This window comes from Engystomops pustulosus, chromosome 7 (genome assembly GCF_040894005.1).
Source record: "Engystomops pustulosus chromosome 7, aEngPut4.maternal, whole genome shotgun sequence".
NCBI classification, from domain to species: Eukaryota; Metazoa; Chordata; class Amphibia; order Anura; family Leptodactylidae; genus Engystomops; species Engystomops pustulosus.
Window position 1 is genome coordinate 162384862 of NC_092417.1, and position 9421 is coordinate 162394282.

The window sequence follows — 9421 nt, forward strand, 5'->3', positions numbered from 1 at the left end:
ACACGCAGAAAACGTGCGTGAAAAACGCAAGTGTGAAAGGGGCCTTACCCTGTGAAATCCAACACATCTAGACTTCCCCTTATTCTTTTTCCATTTTAATTTATTTTATCTCTTTTTCCTTAGTTCCACGTTCCTTTGCTTTCCTTTCCACAAACTTCTGTATCATCACAGAGAATCTGAATTGGATTACAACTGTTTCGCACGGTGCATTTGACGCACAGAATCCGCACCACAAATCTGCAGCAAAATCTTCTACGCCTGGAATTCTCCTTAGTTTTTCACTATGTTCTTATTTTTTTTTTACTCTCCATTTCCCCCATCAGTGCTCCCTTACTTTTTCCATAAACCTCCAGTTTTGCAGGGAAGAAAGTACCTGTCAATATTATGAGACAATCAATTTTTATGTATGAACTTGCGGAAGATTTGCTGTATGGACTCCGCACCGCAAATCTGCAGAAGAATCTGCCACGTCTGGACTTTCATTACCCACTACTTTGTTTCCTTTCCATAGAAGTTGGCAGCTTTGTTGACAAAAATGCAACTACCAATATCTTTTTACACTCGACTTGGACTTCTTTTGTAATCTCACTATGTAATTCTTTGTGGAATCCACACCTCAAATCAGCACCAAAACCTTACACATTAGGAGTTCTTACTTTTTCGCCATTACTATTTCCCTTACTCTCAGGGGCGGATTAAGACTTCCCTGGGCTATACGAATATTATAGCCCCCTACAAGTCTGGAATCACTTCCTATATATGGTACTAGAATCAGCTTCTTGGGGAATGGAGGATACGTCTCTTCCCTCTGCTTTCAATCTGTGGTTTCAGGACTTTTGGAGGACCTTCAAAATGTCCTGAAATGGCTCTTATGGACGTTTGTATTGAGAGCAGGAACAGATGTATGAGGATTTCATGGTTGAAGGTCCTTCACAGTATAAAATTTGGTGGGTGATTTGGGTGGACCAGGGCACCCTAGAAGGCTTGGACCCCGGGCTGCTGCCCAATATTATAGTCCACTACTGCTTACTCTATTTCTTCCATAACACAATAATACATTCCTATACTTTCTTTTCCATAACCATCTTTATAGAGATGAAACTGTCTGCCGATATTGTATAACAATCGTTTCACACTGTGTGATTTTGATGTTAAGTAGCGGTGCACAATCTGCATCTCAAATCCACGCCTTTACACAACCAATTTACAGCTCACTTCTACGTTGATTTTTTGGATGATGCCACCCCACTGGACCATGAAAGAAACAAAAACTAGATGGTGTTACGTTGCCTGACAATATACTAGTAGTGTTTTATTAGGCCAATTGCTGATGATAGGTTCCCTTTAAACTTCAAGCCAATATTGTATTACGATGGATTTGCACAAATGCTCTAAATTTACGGTGCCAAATCAACATCTCAAATCTACATCGAAACCTTCCATATCTGGCCATCTCTTTACTCTTTCTCTATAACTTTTTTCTCTCTATTTCCTCTGTCGCATGCTCCCTGCCTTCTTAGCTTTCTTCTCCATAGACCTTCACAGCTTGGCCGAGAAGAAAGCGACTACCAACATTGTATTACAACTGATTTCATTGGCTTTGGTCTTGCTAATGATTCGCTCTGTGGAATCCAAAACCTTCTCCATTGCCTCTTCCCTTTCTCAATTTCTTCCATCACACACTCCTTTGCATTATTTTCCATAAACATCTGTAACTTTACGGAGATTAAACTTCATGCCAATATTGTATTACAATGGATTTGGGCAAATTTGCGCAAATTTACGGTGCTGAATCTACATCTTAAATCCGCACTAAAACCTTCCACATCTTGTCCTCTCTTAACTCTTTCTCATTTCTTTCCTCTATTTCCTCTGTCGCATGCTCCCCCTCTTCTTATCTGTCTTCTCTATAGACCTTCACAGCTTAGCCAAGAAGAAAGCGACTACCAATATTGTATTACAATGGATTTGCGAAAATACTCTGAATTTATGGTACCGAATCCGCATCTCGAATCCGCACCAAAACGTTCCATATCTGGTCATCTCTTTACTCTTTCTCCATGCCTTCTTTTTCTATTTCCTCCGTCGCATGCTCCCCTCTTCTTAGCTTTAATCTCCATAGACCTTCACAGCTTAGCCAAGAAGAAAGCGACTACCAATATTGTATTACAGTGGAATTTACGGTGCCGAATCCACATCTCAAAACCACACCAAAACCTTCCACATCTGGCTGGCTCATTACTCTTTCTCCATGATTTTTTTTTCTATTTCCTCCGTAGCATGCTCCCTCTCTTCTTAGCTTTCTTCTCCATAGACATTCACAGCTTGGCCAAGAAGAAAGCGACTACCAATATTGTATTACAATGGATTTGCGAAAATACGCTGAATTTACAGTGCCGAATCCGCATCTCGAATCCGCACCAAAACCTTCCACATCTGATTGTCTCTTTACTCTTAAGCCATGACTATTTTTTCTCTCTATTTCCTGTGTCTCACACTCCCCCTCTCCTTCTCTTTCTTCTCCGTAGACCTCCGCAGCTTGGCCGAGAAGAAAGCGCCTGCCAATATTGTATTACAATCGATTAGCACCGCTTGTGTGATTTTAAACATAACTTTTCTTTGTAATTAACTGCTAGAAAAAGGATTAGTATCTCCACACAGGAAAAGGAATCAACTTATATTGAATGAGCCGTACATTAGCCCTGACTCCCTTGTGACGGAATATATTAACATTATAATCTCCGACACTATTTTTTTTTTTATGTTACACTATTGTTAGTAAATCAACTCGTCGGGTCCACAGAGACTCTGACCCTTGGCAATTCAGTGAAAGTGTAATTATCTCCCCGAATCTTGGACAGATTTAAGAGATTACATTTCAACTAAATCTATATCAATGCTAATTTTCTTGTTCTGTGGGCTCCAGGTGTTCGGAAATAAGGCTTCAGCCTTCCTGCTCGGCCTGCCCGGGTGTACAATAAAGAGAAGCCTTGCTGAGCCTAGGGTGAAAGAAATGCAAGTCGACATCAAATTATACCTATTTTTTGTTACAAAATCTGGTCCTTACAAGACAAAGTTAAACAAAACAGCTATGGTAAATTAGCGTTAAATAAAGGCTAGTTTAATGCTCCGTTACAGGCAACTGGGGCATACACGATGGCTAATTGGCTATCACAATTAAAAAGAATAGAGCAAATGATTCATTCGAAGGGGAGGATAAAATGAAGGAAGCGCTCACAAATATAATATCAGGGGGTTGTGAAAGCTGCTCAGCGGAAGCAAAGTGACTGGCAGAGGTCTCCGACCTTTAGGGATACAAATATTGTTTGTAAACAGGCGCTGGTGACGACGTCCTTCAAATGTCCTTGACCGGGGTTAATTACCTCCAACCTAATTTGGGTTGAAATTCTGAATTCATTGTCAAGTTCAGAAGTGACTTGCAAATAAAACACATCTGAGAGTGTCCTACTCCTACTTTATAGTAATGATTTATAGGGAACCATTGGCTGCCAACACAGGCAACTTTTTGGGGGATTTTTATGTTCTCCCAGTAATTACCAGAGTTAACTCCTGCTCTTTTTATTTTCCGCTCCAATCCAAAAACCCATTGGTCAATTGGTTTCCAATAATTGTCTCAAAAACATTTGGACACATCCAAATTATTACGTTTTTTTTTTTTGGTGGTATCACGTCAACAACATACAGAACATTCCAGATTCTAAATTGTTGTCCTCAATAAATCTGATAACGTTTCGAAAATATTGCTAGTAAATTGGCTAATTCACATCTATGGGAAGGTTAGGAATGTTCTTCTTTCTTATCGACTGAGCGATTAAGAGAGTACAGCTGGAGTACAAGGCTCATCCCTGGATTTCGGCTGAAGATTCTTTTTGGTTTTGGCATAGTCAAATCATCAAAGTGTGACTAAATCATGTACAAGGTAGCTTAGGTCAGGAAAACTCTATAAACATGGGTTGGGTTATTGAATAATAAAGGATGAAATTTTATGATAGGGTATAGAAGTCTGTTTATAAGATCCCCCAAGCACCCGACAAGCCCCCAAGGCTATGACTCTAATTCTCTCAGCAGGAATACAGGGCACATATTCCTTAGTGACATAGGGTCTACATAACACATATTGAGGATCAGGGCCGGCATAACGGGGCGGCAAACTGGGCATTTGCCCAGGGTCTCCTGTCCTAAAGGGGCCCCCAGCATGTGGACTTTTGTGGGTAGAGGCTGTATTGCTCCTTTAGTACCCCTTAGTAGAATGTTTGGTTGAAGATACATCATCTTTCTACATATAATCTACTTTATATTTCTGCATCTATAAATCTATCACCTATCTATAAATCTATATCATCTTTCATATTTCTCTTCTATCATCCATCTCCCTATCACCTGTCTCTCTCCTATAACATTCTCCTACAGCCCCATATTACAGATACTTACCTGCTACTGTGTGTAACTACACAGTGTTATTATTGTGCAGGAGTCTCTTACTGACTGTGACTGTTCATAAAATAGTTTTATTTTGGGGCCCCACTCTTAGTTTTGCCCAGGACCCCACTTTGTCTAAAACCCGGCCCTGTTGAGGACCTAGCTGATCCTAAAACCCTACATGAAATACGATGCACCTTTTCTACACAACCCAATAAACTTATCTACCTCTGGTCTGATCTCCTAGAATCAATGAAATCCTTGTAGAATGATTTCTTGGACATTAACATTTATTGATTGCCATATTGTATAATTAGGACGAGTATCTGACAACCTGACGAGTCATGAATACTAATTTACCTTCGCACACATAATAATAGTGGTTTGTGTTTTTCGTCAGCAGGTCAAGCGTCTCACCAAATGTTTTTTTTATTATATTTTTATAATTAGATCAATTATTGTAATTTTCAAGAATTCAGTAGTTACAGGTATAATGTATGATAGGACGAGGACTATTGGCACTTTACTATTACCCTTTTTAATTGTTTTTATATATTTTTGTGGTGTTGGTTTTATTTATGTGTATATATTTGTGTTTTAATAAAGATGGTTTTTTTTGCTACATTACACAAGCCTTTTTGTAAGTTTCAGTAGTTACAAGTAGACTTCTCCCTCCTGATCTTTATGAAAGATGGGAGTGTGACCTTTAGTTTTTGATTAATATCGGTTGATCCAGCTGATTTTGTTGGAATTGGTTGATCATATATCGGGTAAGGTGGTGTCCCGATTTTTGCCTTGATGGCAGGTGTCAGTTTTATGAAGGTTCTGACATATTGGACCACATTTATCAATATTGATGCAAACTGCATTACTTGGTCTTCATGGGCGCACTGTCTTCAATAATCTTGGGTTCACCCTGCACATGCCGATCATGCTAAAACTTAGTGCACTAGTTTTTTTTTTGGGGTGCACTCAGGTTAATGGGTGTGCACCACAATTCTGTCAAGTTGCAGTAATATATGTGGACCGCACAGTCCGAATTGGCATCGGAACGCCAACATGTAGAAGTGCAGCCACGACACAAAACTGGTGCAGACAGTCCATAAACACATATGCATGCAGTTTGCACGTTGTTTTCAGTGCAAAGTACTACAGAAAACTTGTGCAGCCAGTTTAATAAATGACGCCCATTGATTTTTAAAGGGGTTTCCCCATGAAACAAGTCAGGTCCTATCCAGAGGATAAAGCCTTACATGCTGATTGGTGGGATCTCAGTGATGAGACCCCAAAGATCACGAGAACCGGGAGTCCGATGGGGTCCGATTTACCTCCATCGGACCCCTTGATGCTCCTCGAGATGAGCGGAGCAGCTGGACGCGCATGACCATAATGCCCCATTCATCTCTATGGAGTTAACAGAGATTAACGAGCAACGCGCTATGGGAAAACCCCTTCAACACGCCCAATCCCTTCTCTAATAAGGTGATGAGCCACCACTTCTAGAGGAGTTTTGCTGAGGCTTATTCCTCATTCTCTATTGAAGATTTGATTGATAGCTACTGATAGCTAAGTGAATGGCCTGCTGTAGTGTATTGGGACCAAACATAGCATTGCCAATGATAAGCCCTAGAAATGTATGGCCAAGTAGCTACCCATTTTTTTAGCACGACATTGGATTTAGGCCTTCTTCAGATGGCTTTATTTGGTCTGTGGTATACAAACAATACGTTGGCCGTATTTCCCAATTCATACATTGCTCATTGTTCAAACTATCATAGATATATACAATGACTAGGACCTGCCCAAGGTTAGTACCATGTTTGGCCATACACATTTGACTGCTGAACCTGGGCTGTCCGAACAAACGTGTCTTCCAAAGAGAGGGGGAATTGGCCATGGCAAGAGATGTTTGCTGGTTGCTTGTCTTCTTTTAGAAGAAGGGCTTCGACAAGTCAAATTTCGAAAATTCTAGGACCTTCGTTCCACTGACACCTACCTTCAAGTCGGGAATCCAATAAACACATTAGACGATCATCTGATTTCAAATAAATTACTGGGATCAACTGATATTACTCAAGTGGTCATGGTCAAGATGGTCCACTGGAGGAAACAGTCTACCAATGTATAAATAATTGATCCATGTAGACATTGTGATATTTTTGCCTTACTATACTGTCCATATTTTGTAGAGTGAATACACCAGACCTTATACTTCTCGAGTCTTAAATCGCTCCTACATACTAAAAAAAAACGGGAAAAAATAAGGTTATTATAAGGTTCAGGTGGATATTTTTCTACACAAAAATATGAACACAACAAAAAAGGGCCCAATCTTAGCCTTGAAAATGGGAAGGATCAGGTGGAACATTAGACGGTATTTATTTTACTGATAGAGTCGTGGAAGCTTTGAAGACGCTTCCTGCTGCTGTAATGGAAAAGTCAACAGTAAGTGATTTTAAACATCCGTGGGATAGACATAAATTCACTGGAGGGCAAGAAAAGGATTTCGAAACACACTTATAACCACCAAGGAAAAGAAATAGAAGCAAAAATAAGGTCCAAAAATAAGTAAAATATAAACTGAAACCCCCATAGATTCCCCATAACAACGTCTTTAGTCTCACGTTAAAGAACCACGTCTACTTATACAAACAGAAGCTTATAATAAAAGACATAATAGTAAAATGATAAAAACCTACAACAGACTTAATAGATTCCTCCAATATATGAATATAAAAATGGAAAGTATTTGCGCCCCTGAACTTACTAGACCTTGACATTGTAGACAAATCTACAGAATTTGTATATAATTCCACCTGCGGTCATGTTTTGGTGAAGCTTTAGGTTATGTACATGATTTCCGTAATTGCACACGACAACGCTCCTGCCTGCACATGACAACGCTCCTGCCTGCACATGACAACGCTCCGGCTTTCTATATACTACGAGTAATGAACAGGTATTTCTGGAGCTATACTGCCCTCATATGCCCCTTTATCACAGCACATATTTCTATCCGTCCCACCCTGCACACCTGTACATTCTTCACATACTCGGGAAGGCACCAACCCCAAAATTGAGCTAATGAGGTTTAGCAGGTCCAAATTCTGTGCCTGGGATAATAGAGTAGTAAATATCTACCTACCGTATGTATCACCCCCAATATATATTCTGTATAGAAGCATGGTCGTAAAATTTTTGAAAACTTACATATAGCGGGCCACTGTCTGAATGCTTCTTCATCGAATCATAGAAGATAAGGTCATGTGACACTACTAGAACCCGTAATTAAAATTACAGGCGGTCCCCTGCTTAAGAACACCCGACTTACAGACGACCCAACTTACTGTGACCTCTGGTGAAGATCTCTAGATACTTAGAGTCCCAGGCTGCAATGATCAGCTGTGAGGTGTCTGTAATGAAGCTTTATTCATAATCCTTGGTCCAATTAAAAAAAATAATTTGTCTGGAACTACAATTATAAAATATACGATTTCGACTTACATACAAATTCAACTTAAGAACAAACCTATGGAGCCTATCTTGTACGTAACCCAGGGACTTCCTGTATTGTGCCTTTCGAAAATAAGAAAAATCAGTTATACCCCCATTAGATCTTAAAGGGGTTGGCCACTTTTACTTATGTTTTTTGTAATGTGCGTGTAAGTGTGGGGGAGCAGAATATTGGGTAATTTACCAATATACATCTATTAATAGTTCTGCTCCGCTTTCCTGATATGTAAAGTGAAGCCTCCTGTCTTTTACCTCATCAGCCAGAGATTCCTGTCCATAAAAGGGCTGCAGATGGAGGGTCATGTGATCTCTACCTGACCATGAGCAATCGCTCTGCCAGGACCTTAGGCTAGTATTTATGAATATAAGATTAAGGTCCTGGAAGGGTGATTGCATATGGACAGATAGACATTACATGACCCTCCATCTGGGGCCATTTTATGGACAGGAATCTCTGGTTGATGTGGTAGAAGACTATCCAGGCCGTTTTTGAAGTTTTCTGCTGTCCCTGCTTTGATTTGCTCCTGAGCTAGGCTATTACAAAAAATCCCTTTTCCTAAGGTAAAGAAACTTTTTTCACATTAAATAACTTTTCACCAAATTTTTTTGTACAGGCCATTTATATCTTTATGTAAATTTGCCCTTGAGCGGCCAGACTGTGGGCAAGGACAAAAATGGTCTTGGTACTTACCTTTTGCTGGCTCCACGTTGCTGCACACTGGTCCTTATGAATCCATGTTAATGCTTCTTACTGGACTGGAGAGGTAAGCAGTCCTGTGATCTCTGCATGCATGTTGGAGACTGTTGAAGCCAATGACTGGCTGTAGTGGCTTAGTGATCGATGTAACTCCAACCTAGGGGTTAATAATTTGCCATTCAACAGGGGCCTATTATTATTTTCATAGGCCTGCAACAGTTGCTCAATGGTAGAGATCACCCATAAGTATCAATTTGGGTCTGAACCGATGTTGCCTCAATTGTCTTAGAAATTGGTATATAACCCCCTCTAGTCCCCTGAAACAAAGATCAATTGTTCAAATTAAATTTTTAAAATTTTCCTTCACCCAGTTCCATCCCTAAGCTCTGGGATTAATTACAGCAGTTTACAGCCGCCATGTCAAAAGATTTGTCCAAAGTTAATCAGAAAAGATTCAGATTTGATTCATACCAAATCTATGCATTGATTTGTTCATCTCTACCCAAGGGTTTTTCAGGATAACCGCAAAAAAAAAGCCAGTTAAAGGGAATCTGTCCTTAGTATTGACCATACAAAACTGCAGATAGTGTTAGGTACAGTCCCTGGAGATCTGTGTAACTATACCTTTGTGTATGTAGTAGTGACAGGACTGTGAATGATGAAGTTCTAATCTAGCTCTGCAGCTCCACCAAGGGCTCTGGGTGGGTCTCTCACCCTGAAGAGCTTTCTGCTCTCTGCATTGTGCTACTCCACAACTACCCCTTCTGCTAG

The 9421-nt window shown here is 40.1% G+C and overlaps 1 long non-coding RNA gene across 1 annotated transcript in view; it reads left to right on the forward strand.

The window, feature by feature from the left end:
• The window catches only part of LOC140071199 (uncharacterized), a 31213-nt gene extending 24478 nt beyond the window's left edge, over positions 1-6735 (forward strand). Inside the window, exon 3 of the long non-coding RNA XR_011849093.1 lies at positions 124-6735. This is a non-coding gene — a long non-coding RNA (uncharacterized lncRNA). The remainder of the gene's footprint in view (positions 1-123) is intronic.
• The last annotated feature ends 2686 nt before the right edge of the window (positions 6736-9421 follow it).